Genomic DNA, 10,637 nt, shown 5'->3' on the forward strand with positions numbered 1-10,637 from the left:
TGAGGTCAGGATATACATTGTCTTTTCGATTTGTTAATTTTCACAGGTTTCTCTTATAATTCAAAAGCCTTTTGTGCAATACAAATACAAACTTTAAGGTAAGTAACATTTTATAATGTACAAGACAGAAGGACACAGAAAATGGGGGGGAAAAAACATCATAGACAGCACAACAAACAATAGAATTGTATCTGTAATACTTGCTGGGTTTGCTTGCTTATTCCTATGATTAAAGCCAAGTGCAATGTTTGCTACATATGCAGGATGTGAATTGTTCATTTTATATATATCTAAAATAAAATATTTTAACATTTACACTATTTCAGGGTAGAACATTTACACGTGTGATTCTGCAGATGTTGTCCAAATCATTGATTCAGTAGAAAACATTTATTTTAGGATTTACTGTGTATGGTCAAGACATGATGGCACGTCCGAAGTATATACTGTGTCTTTAGAATACCAACACCAGCTTTCTGTGTTTTCTGGTTTTAAAACTTGAATCATAAAGCTTTAAAGTATATATTTCCATCTTGTTTTTGTTCATTATTTTTTTTCCCCTTTACATTTCTTTGACTGAGGCATCACATAAGCTAAGAACTAATCTGTTGCCTTCAAAGCTTTTTCTCCTGGTGAAAATCACTGAGTTTAAAAACACATCTGTAAGTCAATATAATACTGATGTTTATAATAAATTCATCTGCTGGGTAAAACAAAACTAAAGATGCTTGTTGTGGGCTCTATTGAATTGAATTTACAGTAGCCCATTTCTAAATGAATACAGTAAATTAAATTGTTGAGATTAAGAGATAAATGTACATACTTCATGGCCAATTGTCAGTTGAAAAGAAATGAAAACAATTAATAGGATTAAGAATAGTCCTATTTTGGACTGTGGTTTTCAATTCTCTTAATCTGACTTTTGGCCATGAAGTATGTTCAGTTTAATTCGGTTGGACAAAAAAGCCAAAAGTCAGATTAAGAGAACTGAAAACTAGCCCAAAATAGAAGATTTTTTGTTTAGTTTGATCAATTATACAGTTCGTTTGATTCTTGAACTTAATTGATTAATTGACTTCGTCAGCTGGAAGCAGGCTTGATAATGGACTCTGTTCAAAAAGAGCAGACTTGTCCTTTAAAAACATTGAAACTGAAAAACCAGACGGATCAAAAACGATAAGAGATTTGAATATATCTTGTGTGACCTTTTTCAGGGATTGTGATGTTACAGACAGGAGTGTGGCTGGTTCACAGCACCCCAGAACTTCCAGATGTGAAAAATCATTCTACATCATTCTTGCCCTCCAGTGGGCATGAAAATGCACAGACCTTCTTCTGCGGGACTTACACATACAGCACCTTCAAGGACATAGGTAGGCGTTCACATGTACATACAGCTGTGTGAACCTTTTCTTGAACAAGTTTGATAGCTGAGCTTTAGTATGTCCATGGCATTGACATCACAGCTGTCTATCACTTTCTGAAAGCCTTTGGTACAATTTTTCCAGATTTTAAGATTCAAGTATTGGTTATTTGCATTCTTGTTCTGGTTTGGAGCACCTTTTCTTTTCCTATTCTAAATTTACCTGTGGGCAAAAACCAGTCTATTCTGTTATTTTCTGTTGGTGGTTCAATTTCATATGCAAGCTTAATATAACCCTGAGAATAGGTGGACACTAATAGACTTACACCTCATTGTGTATACAGATGAAAATAAATACCAAAATAGTCTTAGACTTTCTAATTAAATCTAAATGATGTGTATTGTGGCTGCTGAAAATGTATGTCAACATTTTAGAACTTGGAGGATAGTTTAACAAGTGAAAATAAATAAAGGAAACTCTCCAGACTAATGGAAAAAGAAAGGGGGCATTTGACCTGGATGTATGAAAATGCCATGCCTACTCTTGGTTATTTTTCATTCTTGTCTCTACAGCTGTGCAACTCCAGTATATCCATGTTTACTCTTTTGACTATCACGTCCCCCAAACCTTCCACAGAGACCTTCAGTGTGTGGCTCAGAGAACATGCTATCCCAGGAAAGAGCCTTGGTTTAAGCAGCTGCCCCTGACATCTTTAGCAGGGTAAACTTTCACCAGCTTTGCAAAATACTCTAGATTTAATGACGGTGAGCACCACTCAAGGCAGAGCTAGAGTCTTCAGAAAAAAAATCAGTAAAGTCTATTGATCACGTTTGTTTCCCAACTGATCGCTTCTTTAGAAACTATTCTCCAATTCAAAATACAGAAACAATATTGAACAACACAGTTGCCATGATCCATAAACAATCTCTGTGCTTCATTATTGCAGTTTGTTCCTGGGAAGTGAAAATGTCACATCAGCTATTTTTCTCATTTTAGATATTTGGGATCAATAGTTAATTTTTTGCATGCCTCTATATTTTAAAATCACAAATTAATTATCACAGTTCCAGACCTGTACCAGCTTGGAAGAGATGACAAATGTACTTATTTCTTCAAAATATGTGCTTAACAGCCCCACAGTGATGCTAAGTGTCAGAGTTGGCATAAGTTGTACTAATGGTTTTTCTTTCACTGACAACAGTACAAGAGCACTGGTGCCCAGCTGGTCATAGAGGTTGCAGTTATCGGACGCGTTTGAGATCGCTTGGATATCCCAAAGTGTCCAACCCTGTTGGTGTTGGTATTCAGTGAATTATGTATCACTGCTGAAACTTGGACAACAATGTCTGATTTACTCTGAACAAGCACTTATTGAGCCTCTCAGAATCTGAATTTATTTAATTTTTACAAAGTCTAACTCTATTGTATGTTGGCTGTTTCTAGCCAGCAAGACCCACTTTCTCACAAAGATTTTGTGGAACAATATCCAGTTTATTTTTACTCAAAGCCTTTCCCAATTGAAGATGTATTTATATAAAAAAGCATACTTTGTTTTGGTGAAACTTTCTCAATCTGCCAGCTGGCAACTGAACTTTCCTACATGTTTCTGCGGTTACACTTTAGATTTAAGGTTTCATAGCATCGCTTTCTTTCAAAAGAGATTTTATGGGATGTTAGTAAAGCATCAATTTATATTCAGTAGTAATTTAGGTTTAGGATTTGTGTCTGAGGTAGTTTGTAGGTGCTTTATTAACATCCTGTAAAGCCCAATTCTTGAACAAATTGATTAATAGAATATTTCAATCTTTTATTTATACAACAATTTAAATCAAATGTTTTTCTCTTGGTATGTTGATTTAAACATAAGAAAGGATAAAAATATAACTTGTGTAGCTTCTTTAGATACCATTTAATACCTAAGAACACGAGAGGTTACATTTGGCCCATTTAGCTAATTTCTTAGTAGTTAATTCAAGGATCTCATCCTGCTGTTTCTTGAAAGGAACCAGGACTTAAATAACATGTGCAGTTTGTTCCATTAATCTCAACTAGTTTTGAAAAGAAATTGATTAATTGATCCAAGGATCTCATTCTGCTGTTACTTTAAAGGTTATTGGAAACGGTTGTCATTTAAATACATTTAAAAAAAGGTTATGTAGAAAAGGAACAATCCAGTAAGTTTCAAACACTGCCCTTCAAAAGCAATATGTCACACTTCACACTTGATCTACTGTATATTGGTGGTGCTGATTTAAAAAAGAACGTTCTGGGTAGCAACCAATACAGTACAGCATTCAGAGAGGGGGGGAAGAAATACACATTCTCGGTTCCAGTTTGACGTTTTGGTAGCAAGTGCACTTCCTGTTTTTGGTTGGGTAGAAAGTGTGTCTGGGACAGATTCTTACAGGGAACCTGTGACTCTGTTCCGTTTCAGATCTCTACTCAGGTTTGCTGGTTAACTATTTAGGAGACGACTTCTTTGCCAAAAGCTGGGGGAAGCTTCATCAGCCTCTGCCGTCGAATTGCTCTGTGGCGCACAAGGTGTACAACGTGAAGACTATGCAGCTGCCAGAGGCCAGGCCTTTCAGCATCATGGTGGACCACTCCAAGTGGTGTGTGACGAAGGGTGGGGGTCCGCACTGGACCTGCATCGTGAACACGAACCGAGAGATCAGGCAAAGGAGAAGAGGAGGCGGGGCTGTGTGCACAAGCAGGCCTGGAGTGTGGAAGGCCTTCCTCGCGGTAGTTGACACATTTGAGGACTGCCAGTAACACGTGGCTGGCACAAATAGACAAAGGGCTGTTTTCAAAAGATACTGCATAGTTTTTCCAAGTCAAAGCAAATGGTGGTAAGTAATATGTAAGAAAACTCTGCAGTAGCTCAAGTAGGTAGTGCGTCAACACGCGTAGGCCGCAAAGGAGAAGAAAAGAAACGGGAACGGACACCTGAAGAAGACTCTACAGCTGAAATGTTTCTTTTCTTTTTTCAGCATGGAATAAACCTTTACATGTTCCTAAACTATTCACTACTGACCTTAATAGCAAAAGTAAAATGTATTTGGAAAGGATATGTACTGAAAATAGGGGGGGGAAGTCAAATTATTTTTGCTGAGGCGATATACAAATATTTCAAATCATAAAAGTACATTCTGTTTGTGTTTCTTTAAAGGCTTGTTTGTAATAAAAGTGCTGGATATGACCTGCCTTCCATTATTCCTGTGGCCCCATTAGGCAGTTCATATCAAGCACAAAAATGGACGCTGACATTTTGATACTAGTAGTCCTGTTCGGCACATATCTGTGATTTTTGTTTCTGTGGATGCGGGTTTTTTTTTTTTACGCAGAAACCACACAATGGATGAATAATATATATATTTTTACTAGCTAAATCAATAACACCACAGACTACGTATTGCAAAACACAAGACAACCTATGCAACAGGTGGATAAGGTTAAATAAAAACAATCACCACATCTTCATATACAGTACAGTTACTACATTATTGATCAACTAGAAGCACTGGATTATATGACCGTTTACTCTGTGGAGCTGTCCACTTCGACTGGCTTTGTAATAGGCCTGTACAGTTTAAAAGAGTTTATGGTCACATTTTTATAATGAATAAGGTTACAGTGTCGTGCTGGTGTTTCGACCTGGTAAGAATATCTTAAGTCTATTAAACCTTCCAGCATTCCTTAATGATTTACTGATTTTTAAGTCAAAGGCCATACATGTCTCTAATGTCGGGTAGGATTGAGTTTCCCCTTGAAGTCTTGATTTACTGACCTGCTCAATGCCTGTGACCTCACAGTGATGTCACTCACAGTCGTGTTCTTCTCCAGTGGGTGATCTCTCTTTATAAGCTCAAAGCATGTCAAGCGGGGAAAGACTCTCTCTCATGAGTATGTCAGAGGAGTGTGTGCACATTTCCTCATCCTGTTTCAATTGTGTTATTTTAACCTTTGCTAATCCGATAGGTAAATATTAAACCACATATAAGCCATGCCCGGGAATGTAGACAGTGGAAACTGAAAAATGAACTTCACATGGCACAATTTACCATTCTTACCATTTAAAAAAAAGCTCTTACTTTTTAAATAAATGCGTCTAAAAATATACGTGTCTCCACACACCTGAAGAAGGCTTCACAGCCAAAACGTCATATTAGTTTATAGCCGTATCTTTAATTTGTAAAAAGCAGTTTTTTAGCAAAAAAAATGTATTTCTAATATCGCACTTAAAGAGGGAGTACAAACTCCATTGAAACAGATGCCCCCAGCCACAATTTAACGGCAGCTGATTGTCAGAGCCACCTGTGAAGTGACAGAGAAAAGCCTAATTTTGCAGGGAAATGGTTGTTCTCTTTGAAAGATTCAATTGAATCTATGGTGTGGCGTCGCCGGGGGAAATGGGTGTAAAAGAGATTTAACTCACACCACACTGAACCTCTGTGTTCTTCGTCCGTATGTCTCTCCAAATCCGTTCCGCAATCCGTTGCCAGTATCCTTAAGTTCCCAAATGCGTATGTCCACACTTCTCCGCGCCGTAACCCAAACCCATATCCAGTAGTCCGTTATTCTTAAATTCCTTCCAGTACACTCCTAAATCTCTCGTTCCTCCAAAACGCTCTCACCTTACCAGATTCTGCCCGGCTCAGTGCTTCTGTGGCATTTCTATTCCGTTTCCTGACGGAGCTCACCTGTGTCTCATTGTTTCGCCGTATATATCTTTTCCAACAGCTGGTCAGCCGGGTATCCGTGGCGGCCATCTTGCCTAGGTCTATACAGTAGTATAGACAGCGTTTCGTTACGAAAATACCAGTTATAAATGACCCTTCCCCTGGCCCTCTTCCAATGGAATTAATATTCTGTTTGAATGTATCTCATGAATGCTGTTAAATGATAGTACCTCTACCGTATTAACTACATGCTTCCAGACTAATATTGAGCAAATTACATTCTAAAGGCTAAATACTGTATGCAGTACAGTGGGAAATATTGAATTGTTTTAGGAAATAGAAGACAAATTATATTTACAGTGGTCATCCAGAAATAATAAATGTATATACCATAAATTTACTGTGTTGCCAAAGCTGGACAGTTCCCCCTAGTGGAAATATGTTTGCACCGCTTTCCTTGTGCTACAAGAATATTTGCCAGTATCAAATGATCATAATGCATCTCTTCCTGGCTAAAATAAGCAACAGTAAACACTGGTATTTAACTGGAATATAGTAGCATAAGAAGTGGCACAGTGGTGCCGTCTCAGAGCACTGGGGCCATGAGTTCATCCTCAGACGTGGGGCTTGTATGTTCTACAAGTGTTTGCTTGGGTTATCTTCAAGTAATTGGCTTTTGTGAAAATTGTCCCTGGTGTGAGTGAATCCTGCCTCTGGCTCTCCTGCAACCCTGTATTGGATAATGCAGTTAGAAAATGGATGGATTCAAGCCTTCATAACCTTTATAGAATTATTTCCTTTTACCACTAGTTGTAGTACTGGAAACCACTGCAATTTTAAGTCATATCCATTCAGCTATGAACTATTTTACCTTTTGTATAACCCTCTGAAACAGTGCTGCTGCGCATTCCATGCAAAAAACACTACATCCATTCGGTTACCAGAAAGGATCATTAAAACACTAAAGAAAACACTCATTAAGCACAATTTGAGACTTTACATCTCATTTAATATGGAGACTATAGACTGACACTGACTCAATACATCCAGTGAAAGTGGTTCAAGCTTTTAGAGACAACCTGTAGAGTCTCAGTGTCAGTCTCCGAGTCTGCAGAATGATTAAGATGCACAGTCTCTGGGGTGGGAATTCTTTCTTCTTGGCTTATTTGCCGACAAGGGAGAGTTGACACATTCAAGAACACCATCCACAATTCAGAGGCAAGGTGATTAGGAGACTCTTCTCCATCTCCTCTTTTCATCGTACAGGGAGATGGCTGGGAGCAGCACTCGGATAATGGACACTGCCACCCACGCCACCATGTCATTCAGTTCTTCCATCGTTATCTGTTTTAAAGCAACAACAAATGTAGGTTAACCACGGAGGACTAACATTGTCTTTTATTGCTTTTAACAGGGTGTCAGCTGAGCATTAGACAGGATTCATCCATTCTCCCAGCAAACAGTGATAGGCTGATTTCTTTTAAGGTCTTATTTTTCCCCGACTTCTCCTTGGAATACGTCATATTCTATTCTCATTTTTCCACAGCCTAGAAGCCTATTCTGGACTTTTCTTCCATTTGCTTTCCCTTCTTACCTCTCTCCCAAAACCAAAGCATTGTGCATTTTAATACACTGTATTACAATTAAAACACAAGATGAAAGGTTCTTATAAATGTAGCCTGGCAAAGAATAATTAGCACAGGACACATTTTGGGTTCTTTATTTCTAGGCGACTATGTGGTCTGATATGTTCTTGGTTTAAAAAAATAAAAGACATAACGATATTTCTATATACACAAAATACGGCAGTGGTTCACGCAGCGCGTTCAGAAATAAGCCGCTCACCTCTCAGCCCTCACCGAGAACTACATTACGATAATTAGTACGATACCTACAATTGCGAACACTTAAACGGTGCTAAACATAAGTCCCTGTAAAGAATGAAGGAAGAGAAAATACAAGGAGCATGTGAAACCCATTACTAACAAACCAATAAACAGATATCCCCAGCCCGAGTAGTTGCCTAAATACTCTACTGCTTCAGTGTACTCCGTTAAAATCCAATATCCGTCTTGCTAATCTTGTCTCAATCCTATGAAATACCCCTCTATACTCATTTAGGGAAATGACACCGTATTTACCGTTACGACTCTGTAGAAGTTACGGGTTCTTTTTAACGGTAACTCACTGCTTCTTAGTCCCTACTGCCCATGCGCAGAACGCTGGACTCAACCGTCAGGAACCGCCATCTAGTGGATTTGGAATAACTCCGCTATTCACCACTGGGTCACAAAATAGCTACAAATTGGTTTCTGGTACTAAATCCGTGTTTCGAAAATCATACTGCTTGGGGCACATTGCATTCTCTTCTTCTGAAGAGATACCAAGGGTTTTGAGTCCCAGCTGGGTTTCTTCACAAGTCTTTTTCATAGGAACCCAATTCCAACAATTTACATACAGTAATTTCTGATTTTCTCGGGCAATGCAATAGATGCTATTAATGGAATACAAGTACATTTTAAAAGACAACCTTAGATAATGTGACAATCAGTGCACTTTTCAGTCCTTCAGATATCCCTTGTGGTGTCTCCGGGGGAAAGTTTATGCAAATGAGAGAAGTACTGCAGTATGTCCAAAATTCAGCAGCCAGAATCCTGACCAGGTCTAGTGCAAGTGTTCACATTACTCCTATCCTGGAGTCCTTGCACTGGCTTCCGGTCAAATTCCGCGCAGACTTTAAAATCCTCATGCTCACCTACAAGGCTTTACATGGCTTGGCACCTCAATACCTGTCTGAACTTTTATCGCCCTACTCCCCACCTCGCAACCTCCGCTCTTCAAATTCTGCCCTCCTTACTGTCCCCCAAGCCCGTCTACATTGTATGGGCGACAGGGCCTTCTCCTGCTATGCCCCCAAGCTCTGGAACTCTTTGCCCAAGGATATTAGAGAGTCACCTTCTCTAAACTCCTTCAAATCCAGACTCAAAACCCTCCTTTTCAGAAAAGCCTTTACTTAACTGGTTCCATTCTTCACCCCTCTGCTCTTCTTAATACCATCTTCCACGGTCTCCTCTATTGTTATTGTTGTATTGTTGTAATTATAATTGTGTCCTGTCTTGTGAAATTTTCTTATTTATTGTTGTAGTCTTCTTATTGTTATTGTCATCCTGTAAAGCGCTTTGAGAAGCCACCTTTAAAGGCGCTATATAAAATAAAGTTTATTATTATTATTATATTACTCACACCACACTTTTCTTTCCTGAGTTTCGTGGCGTTTCTTCCTCCAACTATCTTCCAAATCCAGTCCGTAATCCGCTCTCTTAATCCTGTTCCGATCCGAGTTCCAAAAGTCCGTAATAAACCCAATCCGCAAACCATAAACCATAAACCATAAACCATAAACCATAAACCATAAACCTTTTCTCCCTTCAGTAGTCCATTATTCCTAAGTCTGATCTTTCACATAAACCTATTTCCTCTCTATCTTTCTCCCTGTTCACTGCCTCCGGGGCACTTATATTTCGGTTCCTGATGCGGCTCAGCTGTGTCTCATTGTTTCTCAGGGTAGACCCTTTCCATATACGGGTCAGCTTATTCTTTTTGGCAGCCATTTTGCTCAGGTCCATATCTAGTATTTTAACTAGGTCATTCTGAAAATACCTGTTATGAATGACCCTTCCCCTGGTCATCTTACACCCTTTACTTGGCTGGCCTGTAATGTGGGTGTTATATTCTATGATTTTCTTCTTGTTTTATTTATTACCTTGTCCAGTAGGTGGCAGAATTAGTACAGTAAGGGACTAGGCTTAAGGAGCAATATTTTTTAATCAAGCTGACATCTTCCTCTAAAATATGTTTTTTATTCGGTAGTGGTATGAAAAACACAACCTGAAAATATAGTAATGAAAATGAAAAGTCAAGCTTGTGCAACCAGGTGATGTGCAGCTGGGCACGGGAATCGGGAACAGCGCCTCGTGCGGGCTGGTAGACCCTCGCTTCCAGCCTGCTGTCCGCCTGACTTTCTCTCCCATGGTTCTTTCTAATCTGTTAGGTAAGATCTGAAGTAATAAGGCTTTTTTAAAAGGTCTGTAAATTTATGTTTACTGATGTCATAGTTTCGGTTTAAGGTTTACTCGTTTATATTTGTTTTAAGAGTATCAAAAGTGTATTCGGGCTCTGCGGGTTCTCAGAGACGAAATTGAACTTCGTTAGCTAACTGTGTTAAGTCGCTAGATGAAAACTGTCTGTGTGTTGTGAGTTAATTTCTTAGTGAGTTGAGTTGTTATGTTGTGTCGCGTTTAAATGGTGTTATAGTAAACAGGGGAAAACAACATGTACGAGGGTAGGAGTCAGACTCTTGCTACCAGCCTGCTGTAAACCTGACTTGTACGTATTTCTGGAAACGCTCCCTTATTTTCTTCTATTTTTTAGAAAATAAACTTTAAAAAAGGGAGCCGTGTATGAGTTCCTCTTGCGCACGCCGGTGAGTGCACAAGATCAACGGTAAAGCTGCCAGAACTGAGAGGGACCCGCTAGAGGTCACCACAGCCAGGCAGAATAGGGACTGTGACGTAAACTTGAGTAGTGCGTTATG

The 10,637-nt window shown here is 39.1% G+C and overlaps 1 long non-coding RNA gene and 1 pseudogene across 2 annotated transcripts; one reads left to right on the forward strand and one right to left on the reverse strand.

Annotated features, from left to right (window-relative positions):
- Positions 1–826: 826 nt before the first annotated feature.
- On the forward strand, positions 827–4,563 carry LOC148652315 (deoxyribonuclease-2-alpha-like; annotated as a pseudogene). The gene is made up of 4 exons (XR_015925104.1): positions 827–836; positions 1,215–1,373; positions 1,937–2,128; positions 3,799–4,563. The product of XR_015925104.1 is annotated as a deoxyribonuclease-2-alpha-like (transcript).
- A 2,457-nt stretch (positions 4,564–7,020) lies between these two features.
- On the reverse strand, positions 7,021–10,077 carry LOC148652316 (uncharacterized). The gene is made up of 2 exons (XR_015925288.1): positions 9,287–10,077; positions 7,021–7,387 (listed from the first exon to the last, which is right to left on the reverse strand). It is a non-coding gene; the product is annotated as an uncharacterized LOC148652316 (long non-coding RNA).
- Positions 10,078–10,637: the final 560 nt, after the last annotated feature.

The sequence above is a fragment of the Lepisosteus platostomus genome, chromosome 11 (assembly GCF_059453375.1).
Source record: "Lepisosteus platostomus isolate fLepPlt1 chromosome 11, fLepPlt1.hap1, whole genome shotgun sequence".
Lineage (NCBI taxonomy): Eukaryota > Metazoa > Chordata > Actinopteri > Semionotiformes > Lepisosteidae > Lepisosteus > Lepisosteus platostomus.